The following is a 16,284-nucleotide window of genomic DNA, read 5'->3' as shown; positions in this document are numbered from 1 at the left end:
TTTATAACACCTTATTACTTATAACAATTTCCATCTATAAAAAGGGAATACAATCTTAGCTTCTACAGAATAGATATGTTTGGGGTTTTTTTCAGTTATATCAGGGCAGTGTATTGCATTAATTTTGAAATCTTATGCCACAGTCATAATGAATATACTCTACAGTCAAAGCTGCAACAATTAAAAGACTGGTAGGTCCAGCACTTTCATTGAATCCATTAACCTTAATTTGCTGTTTGACTTGGTGCTGACTTGTGGAGGAGATTATAGCTAGAAGGATGTGAAAGAAGGTGAGAAAAGTAAACTTTTATATATATATACATATATATATATACACATATATACACACGTATGAATTTATTAATCTTACTCCTACAAACACCCTTCCTAATGTGTGCAGCTTTCCACCACTGCCAAGCACCTGCATCTAAAGATCTAATCAACTGCAACATATATTTAGTTTTATTCAATTTGCAGGGATACCATGGGGATCAGTTTATCAGAAATTGTTCATTGATTTTCATAATTGACATGCTTTCTCCAACTCATGCAAATGGTAATTACATTACTAGTGGCTTTAGTATTTTGAACTACTTTGTATAAAAGAAAACATGATAAATAAATGAACAATAGCACTATTTAAAACTGGTATTACTTTGTCTCTTTTTCTTGACAGGGATAATACAGCATGAATCATTGCAAGTATCTGAAAACAGTGTATACTTTAGCTATCTGTCTAGAGGTAAGATTATGTTAAAGTCAAAAGTGCCTTGACTTATTTGCTCACAAGTATGAACTTTTAAAGGCATATGTGATATCCTAGGGTGTTTTCTTGGCTTTTATCTGCCAGCTGACAGCCCATGAGTCACCACTGGCTTTGTTTGACCTATCAGCTGCTGACACTGAAAATCTTGTGGGCAAACAGGAAAAAAACTCAAGAATATATTTTTTGTATGGTTGAAATCCTTATAGTTCATCTGAATACTCATTATTACTTCAGATTCAGTTGTTACAGAACAACAACAACAACAAGACAAACAGAAAATAAAAAATCAGTACTGTTTTAGGAAAAAAAAGTTTTATAGTACAAAGCAGCTTCTTGTTCTCTTGATGATCCCTGGAATGTGTTTCACCCAGTTCTACATATGAGATTATTTAACTGGCTGTTTGTGAGCTGTTTAAAGACACGATATCTCCATGCCTAGTCTGTGCCTCTGGCATTGTCGTATCTTGCATCCACTCCCCCTTTAAAGTATTCTCTGTTCCTGTTTTTCAAGGCTTCTGCCTTCCTAATAGACCTGTATTTCTCTGTACTAAACCACCACATTAGAGTTATAAGTGTATCATTCTGAAAAAAATAGTTACTTGCTTCTCCTGTTAAATGTAAAACTATGGTTCTGTCATACAAACATAAACAGAAAAAAAAATTCAACAAACAAACAAAAAACCAATAAAAAAAAAACAAAAAAACCAAAAAAACTCCAAACAGATTGATCTTAGCTAAAAAGTTACAAATGAACCATGTAAAAATTAAGTTACTGGGTTTTGAAAGATGTTCGGGCAAAGAAAATCTGACAAGCCTCATTCCTGAGGCCTTTCAGAAGCCATACAAAGACTGTAGCCTGTTACTTAGTGTCAATATTGTATTACTTGTCTACCTGACTCCACAGCCTTAAATGAAGTCACCTCCATTTAGGAGTTGCCGAGGGAGTTCAGTGATGTTCTCAGTGTCTAGCAGTGTCTAACATGTCCATGCACAGGGGAATATCTGGTTCCAGCTAGTTAACTATCTCCTCATTACTTCAGGAACTGAGCAGTTTCTGATTTGGTCTGTGGTAGCTATGTAGTGCTTAGTACAACTGCCTCAAATAGGAATTTAGTATCATTTGGTATATCCTGGACTATCAATCTTGTTATCTACCTATCAGTGTAGAGCAGTATGGTGAGCTGACCTTGGCTGGCCATGAGGTGCTCAGCAATTCTCCCTTTCCTCAACAGGACAAGGGAGAAAATACAACAAAAAGCTCATGGGAAAAATAAGGACAGGGAGATCACACTGCAGTTATTGTCACAGGCAAAACAGATATGACTAGGGGAAGATTATTTTATCACCAATTAATAATGGAGTAGTATAATAAGAAAATAAGAACAAATCTAAAAACTCAGGTTCCCCCAGCCCCTACCTGCTTTCTAGTCTCAACTTCACTCTGGATTCTCCTACCTCTTCCTCTTTCAGCTGCTCAGGGAGATGAAGAATGGAAGTTATGGACAGTTCATCACACGTTGTCTCTTCTGCTCCTTCCCCATCACACTCTTCTCCTGCTCCAGCATGGAGTCCCTGCCCTAGAACGCAGTCCTGCACCAGTGCGAGCCCCAGGGGCTTACAAGTCATGCCAAAAAATCTGCTCCTACATGTGCTCCTCTCCACAGGCTGCAGCTTCCTTCAGGGCACTTCCACCTGTTCCATCATGGGCCCCTCCTTGGACTGCAGATGGATATCTGCTCCACCATGGACTGCCACGGGCTGCAGAGAAACAACTTGCACAGTCATGAGCTTTCCAAGGGGCTGCAGGAGAATCTCTACTCTTCCTTCTCTCTTCTTAACTGACCTTGGTGTCTGCAGGGCTGTTTCCCTCATATTTCCTCACTCCTCTCTCACAGTTGCTGTTGTGCAGTGTTTAATATCCCTTCTTAAGTATGTTATCATAGAGACACTATTGATGTCACTGATAATCTCGGCTTTGGATCCCTCTTGGAGCTATCGGAAACTAATTCTGTCAAACATGGCAGGACAAGCTTCTCCCAAAAGTCGCTTTTGCAACCCTCCCACTACCAAAACCTTGCCACATAACTTGGTTTCAAGGAGCAAAAGTTTCCATAGACTCTGCATCATATCTGCCAGTGTCAAGGACATGTCCCAGATACACCAGGTCATCTTAGTTAGGGCTTGACGCTTGCAGTAGGGCAATCATACAAAGCCTATAGGCAATATGAAAACTCTTCAGCTGGCCAAGCATATTTGATGCTGAGACAAGTAACTCAGGAAGCTCAGTTGGCTCCGCTGTTGATTAGAAGCTTAGTTCACTTGCCTTAACTTTGGAGACTACTGCCATTTTAGATACTCTGGGGAAACACAAGATGTCACAAGATAGTTGCCAGATATCATAAAGGATGCACAGAACCAATGTATTTGATAACCAGGAGTTGAGGCTAATCCTGGAAGATTTGAATACTGTAGGTGCCTTGAAATTAAAAGAGATATATTTCTCCTCTGGTTTTGGTTTTGGTTTTGGTTTTGGTTTTGTTTCCTTCTCCATCTCCCCCTTCCCCAATACTTAATTACAACACTAACCTGATTAGAATTAGAAGAGGTTATACATCTTTTCCATTTTAGAAGACTCTAACCACCAAGTCATAAAATCAGGCTTACATATGCCTAGTTAATATTTAATCATCTTATGCATAATGGAGCATCTTTGGCAGAAGGAATTGAGAGGATACCTCTCTCCTGGGTAATCTTCAGACTAATAATTAGTTAATCTCAATGGAAATGGAGTCTCAGGTCCTTGAATTCAAGAACAAAGAGAGCCTGTGTCTGTCATGTCCTTCATGATCGCTATCATCATGATGCTGTTCAACGAAAAGGTGCGAAGACCATGTTTTTTAAAGAGAAACAACGAACAAGCTCAATATTTGACCCATGGCAGGTGGTCGAAATTTTCCTAGGCATTACTAGCTTGCACAAGCGTGTTTCCCTCTCTGCAGTGAGTTTGCTACAATAATACAATATATAGAAAATAATGAGGTTTGAAGGGATGGACTGCTCTTGAGCAACTTTGCGTGTTAGGAACCAGCAAGTTAGATCAGTAATGAATGACATTTCTGTCAGATACTCTTTTTTCTATCATATTTTTATTTTATGCAATATATGGGGGGAAAGACTTTTCATATGAAATTTCCTTTGTGAGTCTCCAGACTTACTAACAGAAATTTATTCAACATATTACTTTGTTTGAAGACACTGGCAAAATATAAACTGGTTTGTAAAACAACACATCAAACCTTTAAAATCCTTTTTCATTCCTTAAATATAATCTTGTAACCTAGTTTTCCTAATTCTTCAGTGTCTAATGTACTGTGACTATTTGCATCTGCAGAAAATTAGTGTACAGTGGAAGAAGCATTGTTTCATCTTCATCTGCTAGTGCCTAATTTGTTTAGGAATGAAAAACTACAAGAGACAAAGAGAAGATTATGTTCCTTCAATCTGGTTCTGTAGTATCTCCAAAGAATTTGTATTAGATCTTGTAATAATGGATGAGAAGACTCGAGAAACATTAGTCAAGATTGTCAACATGCAAGGAATCACCAAGGCAAGGTATTATATCCATATTTCATTAAGATAAAAATAGTTCCTTCACACTAAAAACTTGTGAAGATTGATTACTGGAGGAAAACTTCTTTATGAAAGAGATTTTCAGAGGTATAAACAATTTTATGCTTCCAATTCCTATTTACTTTTAATAGGAATTGGGTGCCTGGCTGGTCTTTGTGTCTTGTAAAAGTTGTAAGTGGTGGTTGCTTTTTTTCCCTATCCTACTGTCCAGTCATGTCAATAAAATTTGTCATTCTTATAATCAATCCAGGTAATTTTTGACAATTATTGACTCTTGAGCTGCCATATATTTTTTAAGATTGCTATAAGAGTATTCCATGTAATCAACAGACTCATCTAACTCTAATAAAGAATCTTTTAGTGACAAGAAATGTATGAAATGTATATTTTAATCTAATCTGCTTTAATGTAATCCGGTACTTCTGAGAAAGATTGCTTTCTGGCCATTTACTGACTTCATTTCCTATTTATGAATCCAGAATAGTGGTGAGCAAGAAATAAAATCAAGATACAGAAGAGATACCAAGTTCAAAGGATTCAAAGACCATGAAAACTCCAGACTCAAGCGATAGAGAGGAACCAAAAATTAGAGTAAAACAGACCACATTGTTGCGTAGCAACATAGAAGGTGTTACTAAGTGGCATAACTTTTTTAATCCCCAATACCCGGAAGAGAATATGCAGGGAGCATCTTTTCTTCAGCACAACATTAATTTCCATTGGTTTTTCTGTGACCATACATGAGACAGACAGTGAAAAAAAGGAGTCAGCAGTCACTGATGTCACACACTTTTAGTCAACAGGTCAAAAGGGATGTAGATGAATTAAAAAAAAATATTTAAAAATCAGTAATCTGAGATTAGACCAGGATTGTTATTTCCCTTTTTATCCCTTCTTAATTAATAAGAGGAATCTTTTTGAATGACACAATGATTTTGCCCCAACAGGTGGTTGGGTTTTTTTGCTTTTGTTTTTGTTTTTCCCTTAGATGTTACCTCACTCTTAAACACTGTCCAGAAGGCAGCTTGCTTCATGATAAAACAAAAACAAACAAACAAAAACAAACAAAGAGAAATCCCCACATTCTGTTTAACCAAATACATTTAATGCCTTCTAAAACTAAGATTGTAAATGATGATCTAATGCAAAGGAAATCTGTGAAACACATAGGTCCCCCAAGAGTATAAATATGAGAAAAGAAAAAAGGAACCAGGTGTACAAGCAATTGGTCAGTTACTGGACAATGAAGGAACACAGCCCTTGGACCTGGGTAAAACTGGTTTTAGTAATAATAAAGAGAGCACACAACAAGCCTTCAACATATATAAAATGCAGTAAGTTTTGATATAACAGGAAAATTTTAAAACCATGTAGAAAGAGCAAGTAAGTGACAATGTTAACAAAGAGAAAGAAACTCAGGCAGACCTTGTATGAGCAGAGAGAAGCCATTAAAGTTAACAATACACTACTCTCAGAAAGGAACATGGGATACAAGACACTGTAACCTCCCGTTTTCTCTCTAAAGAATTAGAACACACAAGGACAGTGTAAAGGTCAGAATAACAACAAAGACAGGCATAAATTCTATAAAGTCTCTGTATGGCATTACTGAAAATTAGATATAACTAAATAAGTGGATAACTTGGAGTAGAATCATTATCATCCTTCTTATTAGATTAACAATTCTTTGATTAGGCTATTAAGGTTTTAGTTAGACTAATGCTAAACCCTTGGATTTTTATATAAAGTGTATTCTTTGTTCTTACCTAAATTTCATGTGATCCGGTTACTTGCATGAATATATTTGCTTTTAAAATTTGTGAGGCAACATCTGGGATTTCATACATAAGAAACTTTATAATCTTAAACAGTTGGATAATAGAAATTCAATGAAAGAAGTACAAAATGCAAGGTCCCAGGAACTTCTGTTGTTAGGCAGAAACACATCAGCTGGAGACACCTGGAAAGTAAACAACAGCAGTCACCTTAAGGAATCATAGTATGATGATCCATCCTTTACATGATGTAACTATTAAAAAACCCCTAAGATAAATTAGAGGTACTTCCAGTAATTGTAGAGAATACTCAAGACATTTCACAATTTACTGCTGAGACCAAGTCAGAATAAGTTACACTGTCTGGTCATCTGTTTAAAATGAAAATAAACTGAAACTTGAAGTAAAGAAGACTACCAAGTGAGTCTATTTTATGAGAGAAAATAATAAGCCATTTCAACATAACACTGTCTGCGTTATTAATTGTTGTCTTCCCTGATGGGGGAGACATTCAGAATTTTGCCAGGAGAAAAAAGGAGGCGAATGGGACTTCATGCTTCTCAGTGTCCAGAGAGGTGTTTATTAATTCTTATCTAAGGAGTACAAGCCACTGATATGGCCTAGACATAGCACAGAGCAGAGAATGCAGCAAGAAGGCAACTTATCAAAATTTCACTGCCTTTTTAAAGGTAAAGTACCCAATGAAAACTTAAAACACAAGATATTTTCACTTTTTTACCAATGTCCAACAAATTCCTAAATCACATAGACAGGAACTGCGGAATTCTGTATCCAATCATCCCAAACTACTTCTACTGCAGAATATGGAGTACTAGAAGAAGAAGGTTTGGAGAACAACAACAATCCTCCATTTTGATGTTTTTTGTTTTTATCTATTTACTATGCAAATAGACCTAAAAACTCTAAATTTTTCACCTTGTGATAATCTCACATAGTATTCTATCATCTAATTCACACCACTGTAGATTCGAATTCTTCCCAGAGGCTAGGCAAATTTTCCCATGGACAAAGGCCAAAACCAGTACTGTCCAGGGAGGTAGAACCCTTCAAAACAGGCAGAGAAATATTCTCTGCACTCTGGGTTTCTACAGAACAGAACAAAGACATAGATGAGTATGATTGTCCTTTATAAACATTCGTGAGGTGAAACACATTGGGGGAAAAGCTATTTTTTCTAAAAACAGTGGTGGCCAGAGGAGAAAGTAATATAAAATCTGTAAGTTCACATTTGAAATTAGGACCTTTAGAGATGTAATGTTGTGGGGAAATCTTACAGTAAAGGTAAGAAGAAAAAAACAAAACAAAACAATTACTGTCTCAATATGAAGTATGCAAAGTAATGGTTACTGTTGCAGGGAAGTGACTTCATTGCCAAAAATTTACTTCTCACCTCTGTTTTTTATAATGGTAAAAACAGTTGCATTTTGTCCTACCAATACATTCAATAATTTCTGTAAACATTTCAACAGCACAGAAAATTTTAGATGCAATGGAATCTGTACTATCTGGCTTGCAGATAAGATATGTATTATACAAACTTGGCAACATTCAAAATATTTCATACATATATAAAAAGCAACACCATATTTCTATGTGATTTGGGAATTTGTTTCCTATAAAACTAACAGAGAGCTGAAAGGAAGCTCTTCTCTGTTTCCCACCTAATCACCTACCTATTAATATGACAGTAGAATTGATTTGGTTGTCACAGAATCTTAAAATATTTACTGCAAAGCAGTCCGTATAGTTTGCATTCTACTGGTGAGAAAAGGGCATTCTGACATCTCAATTAAACCTATGTTCAAATCTCTATTAAGCCCATAGAAAAGATTCTTAACAAAAAATAAAGATCTTTCAAAAAGTTTAAATTTGTAATATCTCTACGTTCATGCATGATTTTTTTTTCTCCTAACTGTAGAAGGATAATAGCGTTTGTATGCTACCACCACATTCTGAAGCTACTTTAAATAATATTTAAGATATTCATCTATCCTAAATAATGAATGACTGTTTTCCAGAGAGCTTCAAAGTATACTAGATATAGAGAAGTCAAGAGGTAAGACACATCTCTTAAATCCTGTCAGAATAACAATAGAGAATGTAGGAATGGCAGCTATTCAGTGCCAGTAAGACTTTTTTATTCACTTCACAATTTTTTTAGTTGTATTAAATGCTGGCTTCTACTTTGTTATTGATAGCAGTGTAAGATTTCTATTAATTCTAGCAGTTCTCACTGGAAAGTTTCTTCATATGTCTAAATTTGCATGGAAAACATTATGCCAAAGTCTATGAAATTTAAATTATAATTATGTTATAAAAATGAAATTAATGTTTGTCATAACATTATAACTACTGTATACCTGTGTGTCTGTGTGCAACCCAAATGCATTTAAGCCAATTCCTTAAGTATTCCTAAGCAGCTATACAGCTACTCTCTGCATAGGTGAGACTATGGATAGATTTGAAATGATGCACCAACTTCAGGCAAGAGGATTGATTCCTACCACTATATCCACCACTGCCTTTACAATTAAGCACTTGTCTAATGTTTCCAGGTGAATATTTCAGACAGTTCTGGAGATGCCCCTAGGCAGCTCCTGCTGTGCTTAGGCCAAGTGGAGACAAAGTTTCTGTCCTTATGTACTACAGAAATGTTAACTAACATGCTGGATGGAGAATCTGGTCACCCCAAGAATTTCAAACATCAGTTTCTGATGTAGAATTTAATAAACTATATGCAGATAATTTTTAAAAGCCTGTAAAAATGGTTTCTACAGATGCCAGAGTGGTCATGTAGGACTGGATTTTGTGCAGTTAAATCCACAGGTATTTTGTACACAGTGTAAGATAATAGAAATTGTTCATGCATACCCTGAAGTGACCATGCAGGATCATGAGCCAGCTGGATTATAAGGGTTTGGCAAAAGTTTGAGGTCTGTCTCCTGAATCATGCAACAGAGAGACTCTGGTAACCATCCAGACAGCTACTGGCTGTCATATTCAAGATGTTTGATTCCCAGTGGGAGTATTACACTATGTAAGGTATGCCAAACCTTTTAAAATGCTTTTTTAACAAACACTCCACAAGTCTTTGTGCTACATTATAGACAGTATAAAATGTCTTGCACAAGAGATGAGTATTCAACAAGAATGAAAAACTGTTAAAATAGAATGAGTATAAATGGAATAGTTAGAAATATGACTGGACGTTCACTTCTCTGCTGGAGGTTGCATAAAACATGTTCATTTTAAGTGAAAACCTAGACAATTTTGTTAATTGTATGTTTTGTCATTGTCTTGCTGGAATTAGGATTTATCAAACTAAAGGAATTAAGACCTCAGAACATTTTTATATGCTTGAACCTTGTATTTTTGTGTTCCTTATCATATCTTACTTAAGTTGAATAATTATCAGTTGCAGAAATTACTAATTGAATTTTATTTTTCAGCGCAATGCTCAAATTCTCAGTGTTGTCAGGTGGTGTTATATTTGTTGACTGCTGAATCATAGACCTGCTTCAGAATTGCTGATGTACTTTTTCATTATGAATATCCACGAAAGAACACATTTGCATGGATAACAATGGCTCGGTTTCCATTGGTAGTGCATATTGTAGTTACAGATTAGTTTATTAAAATGGCATTGGAAATGAATAGTAAGAATAAAACCTTTACATAGGATCTATTTTACTTTCTAAGTAATTTAGGTAAATAATTACAATAGTATTTTCCTGTTTTAAACACTGCATTCTGACACAAGTCATGCTTATCATTTTAATTTCAGTAATAATGTCCTCATAAATAGATTCCCAAACATTGTCAGAAGGAAGAAACAATAAGTTATTGTTAAAAACGGTGATGAGTAAATAGAATTCAAGGAATATCCTCAGTGTCATTTTCAGCTACATTGTTGCCATGATCTATGAAGCTTTTCTGAATTTAGATCCTTTTCTTCAAAGGTTATACCTTTTTTTATTTTTTTTTTAATTGGGAATTGGTGATCCTGGGTTTGATCACTTGAATAAGTTACATATTTTCTGTAATATAGAATACTATGTCTTATATTAATTTTTTTCATCAACTACAGTCTGGAGGACTAAGAGAGAACAGTACAGCTTCCTGATAAGAACAAAACTTTCTTTCATTTTCAGTTTGTGACATAGCTTGGATATTCCAACTTGTCCAGTGATGCAAATACAACACTACTTTAAATACTTGAGAAGACTTTTGTTTCTTAGAAAACGTATGTATAAAGCTCTTTTAAAAGTAAATAAAATAAGAATAGAATGACTCCTAATAAGAATGATGACTCACCAGAGTAAAAAGGATGGGGACACCAATGCCTTGACCTGATAGTCACAGAATTTTAATTCACATTCAGATGTTATTTATCGGCACTTAAAAGTCATACATGTAGTACGTTTTATACCTTAGACTCTCTCCCAAGTGTTGTTTTCCTTATATTGTTGAAGAAAATATTTACTTTCAAGAGATTTAACCCAACTTTTCACAGTCTTGATCCTCTTGCTTTTCAAAAAAACTTTAAATGCTGTGTCCCAGATGGCTATTCTATGAAAAATGATAATCATAAGTTTAAATGGGCAAGCGAATCCCATTAAGTGGACAAGTCCCATGGAAGACACGGGAAAATATGTGTAGCTAACCACCAGCATAATCGGATGTAATTGCTTTAAAAAACAACATTCCCTTATAAACCATAGATGCTGAATTTGTAGTCTGAGATATAGATGTAGCCAGGGAGTTAATTTCTTTCCATGTCTGTGACATCATTGTTGTTTGTTATTGTTGGAGAATGTGTGTTATTGCGTGGCCTAAAAATATATATTTGTACAGCTCGCATACCCATGAAGAGGCAAAAAGCTCACAGCCTTTTTCATGCTGTTGTGTATTTTACATCATTTTGAACACTACTACTGAGACAATTTATTGCTTGTCATAGACTTCCCTAGTAAATTTTAGTCTGTGATGTTTAATCCAACAGTTCTTTGTCTCTCTCTGAACCTGAGTGGGATGCAGGTGCCTGAACATTGGCATCCAGAGACATTTCAGACACCCATGAGTATACTTATTGATCTCTATCTGCCTCACTACATAGATAGGAATCCCCTAATCTTTCTGTACAAGGTTAATGACTCAGACTCCTAAGACACAGCAAACTGAACTAGACACGTATGAGTAGGGAAATTAATTTCTCTCTGAAAGTCAAAATATCTCCATCCACTTGAAGGTACCAGCTTCACATATTACTGAGGAAAACCGTCCTTCTAACTGCAATTCATCTGGGCAGTGTTGATTTTTTTAAACCCAAGAAACTACCTAGAAAATTAATGATACAAAAAACCATTTATGGATGATGCTTCAATGCGTTCACGTATCTGCATCGCTGGTTGATTGCCCACAATTTTCTTTAATCCTGTTAGCCTCATGTGAAACATGGAGTTCAGTATCTGAAAGAATGGGGCTGCATGTACAAATCCACAGAGGCCCCAGTGAAACATGTTTCTTTATCCAAAGTGGCTATCCTGCATTTAAACCTTTAAATATTTAAATGCATATTCATTTCAACCATACATCTTCTCTACAGCAAGAATGTTTCTCACAATGTTTTCACAGTTTTTCTACTCTGGTTTTTTTTAGCCAGTCACTTCTGAGTTTAGCATTTAAATCTCCATTAAATATGTTGGTAAATACCAACATCCAGAAACACTTTGTGAGTCCCACAGTAAGGTTCATCTTTAGCCATGATTTATGCACATTATGACCCAAGCACACATTATTCCCCAATGTCTTCCAAAAGCTTCTTCCAATTCTTTCTCATACAGAAATTTATCCACGTTGTCAGAGAAGAAGGATTACTACACTGGAACAAATCCATCAGTTTGGACTGGCATGGGAGAAGGGCCTCTGGAGGTGCTGTGGCACATTTTTTCCCTCAGAATACAGTGCACTGTTTTAATCTTTAATGACAATGAAGAGATTTATTTATTATTTTAAGTTTTCTGTCTTGGAGATGATTTCAAAATGGACCATGACCAAAGTGATACCTCTAAAACCTGTTCCATGTAAATTGTGACCGTAATAAAATGACATCAGCACCTCAACTACTTGTTTATTTCAGAGCTTCCTATAACACATCCAGAATAGCTAGGAGACAGTGGATAGACAGTTAATGGTATGTATGACCTCCCTAGAAAAAATGTATAAGGATTACTCTGTATCACGAAACAGAACAAGGCAGCCATCATGCACCTGATTGTCAAAATTATATCAGGCCTGTTTCCTGGAGCATTTAATGTATTCCTGGTGTATTTAGTGTGTATTCCTGATATATTTATCCTCCACACCAATATTGGAGGTTAAATTGTCCTTATTTGGAAACCTGTTTAGCACGACCAAAGAAGACCTGCTGTCTTGCCATACTTGAAAAACAATGAAAGATACAAATCCTTTCTTAACCCCTCTGTTTATTAGCTGTAAGGATTTCAATTTGGTCTCTTTAGGAAATGATATTTTGTATTTGATGAAAGTTTATAGTGGCAAAAGTTTACCATATAAACATTTTTCATGACATTTTGTGAAATACTAATATTTATTTTACTTTTTTCTAGTAATTTTCAGACTTGACCCAACTACAGGATCATGACTGGTTGAAGAGAGTTTATATTTTCTAATAAAAAAAACTGGATCCAAAAATAAGCCCATCCTCAAATCACTGTTACATTCAAATCTCTATACCTGAGTGGCAGTCTTTCATATATACTAACTTTTCCACTATTCATTTCATTTGGTATTTTCAAGGTCAGAGGGCAAAAGAAAAAGCACAGTTCTCTATGTAGTTCTGAGAACTGAACACCACATACTGCTTTTGAATAACAGATGATTTCGTTTGCAGGACATAACTGCTAAACCCTTCCCCTCCTTCCTGGCTCTCTGGCATTCCAGCTGAGATAATCAGTAGAAAGGGACTTGGTACCAAATGTAAATGTGAAACACGATGGTGTGAAACTGCTTACCAAGCTGCTGGAGACAGTGAAAAAACAAAGATTTGTACTTGATTAAAAAAAAAAAAAAGTCTCTGCAATGATATAAAGGAAGAAAAAGGCAGATATTAAGATTATAATTTTGGTGATCTGGAAATCTGTCAGTGAGTTCAAAAATGGTAAATTAAATAAAGTAGAGGAGAATAACTACATCTTTCAAAACAGAGCAGGACAGTAACTCCAATAGAGAAAGAATCATTAGAATTTGGATACATTCACTCTGCAGGCAACTTTTCCTTTCTGCTGAGGTCTATCTTGCTTTAAATTATCCTTTGTATCTATTCCTCACTTCTGTTAAAAGTCACCTGCAGCTCTGTAGAATTTGCAGTCTTCTGGAGATAATAGTCAGGGGGAAAAAAATGAGCTGTTTGGAAATGATGAAGGAAAAGAGAATAAGCTCCCCAAGTATATGGGAGAATTGCTCAGTTATACAATATATTATTTAAAAATGAGTTCAGGAGATAAATGCAGATGGTGGCCTACTGTTTCAGCACAGCAGAGTCTTGTCAGTGGAACGTTTTTTGAGTTGTTCTGCTTTGGACTTACAATAATAACTACCAGTGAAGCACAGCTGGTGTTCAGAAGGCAGAAGTGCAGTAATCCACTTATGTGAAAGAAGTGATTGTATAGGAATAATTATAAAAAGATACATCAATTAAAAAAATTTAAAAGTCATCAGCTGAGAAGAAAAAAGGTAGTTGCAAATCTATCTTTTATGCTAGATCATACGAGGTACTTATTTGGAATACAAAAATATAGAAAGAAAATGGTCCATTATGCAACATAAGATTTAAATTATTTCATAATAAAATTTTTCAGATTAATTTGAATTAAGGTTTCAGTTTGAGTTTTATTTCTATGGAGAAATAGATCAGCAGTACTTAGACAGCATCTGACTGATGTGAATTACTTTGATATATGTCCTAACTGAACTAGTTTTGAATATATTATGTCTTATAACTATGGCATTTTTTTAAATTTATAATTCAGATGTTGTCCTTTTTCCTTACAAAAACTAAAACAATGGAATTTAAATCTGAATTACATAGAGAAAAGAACTACCTCTCAATACCATGTAAAATTTTGATTGCTTCTTTTTGACTGCTGAAAGTGTGCATGAATATGGCAGTTCACAGTTTAGGGGGTTTTTTGTGTAACTTAAGTCTTTTAAAACATATTTTGAATTCCTTCATTAAGCAGTGCTTGTGCATAAAGAAATTACTATATTGAGAACTGTTAAGTTTCAGACATTACAGGAAAACTCTAGTCATAGGATCAGTTACAACATCGGGAATTTAAATTATAAATACATATACATGTATACGTACGTGTGTGTACGTTTGTGTTAGTTTCTTTTCTTGGTCAGAGACCCTTTTATTGCTATTATACTGAGTCTTATTAGGTATGTCTTGGCAATGTGTTTTATAATGTGACTCTGGAATTCAGAGCCTTAAGGGAAATATTACATAGACTTACACTTGTTATTTAATTCACAGTTTTGGTATAAACCATATTTATATTTTTATGACACAAAGGAATAGATTTAATGGTTTATTTTTATTTCACTTCTGCGAAGAAATTATGGGTAAATCAGAAAATTTATATTTTATTTTATTACTAAAAAAATATGTTAATTAAAGCTCAGGTAAATATAGAAGCATCTCAATCTCAGAGAAACTGAAAAAAAAATTTCTAATTTATCCCTGTAGGATATATTAATTTTATCTGACTTTTATTTTATTTGAAATTCCAGAAGAATGACAGCATATCCAAGTTAATGCTACAGCTTTCCATGAAAGAGTTGAGGGCTTTAAGGTTTCCCAAAATGCAATTGCAAACACATTAACATGTTCATTACTCTCACTAACAAGTTAGCTGAAGGATTCCAAAACCAGCTTTATTCTATTTTCAGTGGGTTTTGTTTCATTTTCAGAGCATCCTGAAAAATAAGAAAAACACCTTGCCTTGGCATTCTCTTTCATCACACTTCAAAATATTTTGAATTCTACAAATGTCACATTTAGCCTTCCACCACGTAAAATTAAATTCAAGCAAAAAAAAAAAAGATGATTCAGAATCTCCAAATTACAATGAAAAAGGAAAAACCATAAACAGGAAGGCTGGTCTTGGTGACATGGATTCTTGTAGCCAAAGACTCTGAAGAGGCTATTGCATCATACAAAACAGCAGACAAAATATTATTTGACTTTCCCTCTAATTCTTTATTTCCTATGGGAATAATACATAAAAAAATTATTTCTGGGAAATAGACTACTGTTAACAGTGCTAAGTATGATTAATCCAGAAAACACAAACATACATGTGGAAGGATTTTCACTACCTGGATGACAGTTTTCTACAGAAGTCTGTGAAGTCCCGTAAATGATTGTTGATAAACTGTGGTTTGTGAAGTTAAAACAATATCCTAAATAATTAAGAAGGTGAGAAGGAATATAGACTATGATCTGATATTAAAAGACTTTTGTCTGACAAGATCACTATTTCTCCTTAATGGCGTAATTGTTGAACACTGTCCCAACTTCCTTTGTATTAACATAATGCCAAGAAGGTGCTACATATTACAGGAGCAGGCTGGGTTACTTGGGACAATAAGGACTGTTACAAGTTTTAATCGTGTATTCTCAATTGCATTGTTTCCTTATGCTTCTTGGCCATTTAGGAATACCATAATATTTTGCCTTTATAAACACGTATTCTTGGTAACTATTAGCATAGCCCTGTATGACTAGCCCCACTGAAGTCAATCAATCTATTGATTACAGAAGGAAAGGCTTTTGTTCTCAAGACTGTAAAATGTACAAAAGAGTGAAAAAAACTTTTAGTTACGTATATCTCAGTTTCAGCACAATAGCTGAGTCTTTGTATCACTACTGGAATGCTTTTAAGAAATGTAAAATAAATAACTCTATAAGAAATAATAATAAAATTAGATGCAAAAGAAACTACATTTTACATTTTTTTATGCTGCTGGTAAACAGTTTAGAGACCCTGACCCAAACTTTTGTAGGAC

The 16,284-nt window shown here is 34.9% G+C and overlaps 1 long non-coding RNA gene across 1 annotated transcript in view; it reads right to left on the bottom strand.

Annotated features, from left to right (window-relative positions):
* Window positions 1–5,193: 5,193 nt before the first annotated feature.
* The window catches only part of LOC108446092, a 45,094-nt gene continuing 34,003 nt past the window's right edge, over window positions 5,194–16,284 (bottom strand). The window contains exon 3 of the long non-coding RNA XR_001861194.1: window positions 5,194–6,356. This is a non-coding gene — a long non-coding RNA (uncharacterized LOC108446092). The remainder of the gene's footprint in view (window positions 6,357–16,284) is intronic.

Source organism: Corvus brachyrhynchos, unplaced genomic scaffold (assembly GCF_000691975.1).
Source record: "Corvus brachyrhynchos isolate BGI_N302 unplaced genomic scaffold, ASM69197v1 scaffold71, whole genome shotgun sequence".
Lineage (NCBI taxonomy): Eukaryota > Metazoa > Chordata > Aves > Passeriformes > Corvidae > Corvus > Corvus brachyrhynchos.
This window is presented reverse-complemented; position numbering and strand designations above follow the sequence as displayed.